The following is a 931-nucleotide window of genomic DNA, read 5'->3' on the forward strand; positions in this document are numbered from 1 at the left end:
TTCCTTTAACAGTGTGGGGGGAAAAAAATATGGTGCAAAAAAACGCATTGACATGGAAACAATAAATATATATGGAGAAATTATGCTGTGTTTTGGTTTGGTGTTGCCAGTTTGATGCAGAGTCAAACTTGTCAGGTTGCTGCAGAATTTGTCCTCCAGCAAAATTACAACAATGGAAAACAGGATTTTATTTAAGAACATTAAACTTCCATTATTTATTTACCTTTCTTTCTTGTAGGGTTGTCAGAATAATAATGTTTCAAACTCAATATAAACACTGAGGAAAAAGTTTGACACTTGATAAAAGATGAAGAGCAATTAAAGTATAAGAAATATTTGTATTTAAATGAGAAACACCTTTTTCAATCTTAATTTTATTTATCTTAACAGCATCCCACGTGATAAATTTGCAAACATAAATACACACAGTACAGTTTATTATATTTCAAGGCTGTCTGATGTATTATTCTTCTAATATTAATTGGAATTATAATAATATTTAACAGCAAAAATATGAAAAACAACACTTTATGTCTGTAGTTTTGATACCAAACATGTTTGAGTCTCAATACTTGTGGAAACCTTACTTCTTCGTTTACTAACTATACTTACTATTTCCCTTCCTTCCCTCCTTTCTTTTGAATCAATTTCTTTGCTAACTTACAGTTAATTATCTTAATACTATATTGGAACTTCTATTATGTACCTAATTCCTTTAATTCGGATTGACTTGCTGATTTCTTCCCTGAATTGCTCATTTAGTTTCCTTTCTTCCTTAGTTCTTTCCTTGATGTAACTTCTTTCCCTGCTTGCTTTGCTACTTTTCTAAGTTACGCACCTTTTTCCTTCCATGCTGACACATCTACTCAGTTTCTTATCTAATGATTGATTAACTGATTAACTTTATTGACCTCATAGTGGAGAAATTAAC

This window comes from Cyprinodon variegatus, unplaced genomic scaffold, assembly GCF_000732505.1.
Source record: "Cyprinodon variegatus isolate N-32 unplaced genomic scaffold, C_variegatus-1.0 Scaffold619, whole genome shotgun sequence".
NCBI lineage: Eukaryota > Metazoa > Chordata > Actinopteri > Cyprinodontiformes > Cyprinodontidae > Cyprinodon > Cyprinodon variegatus.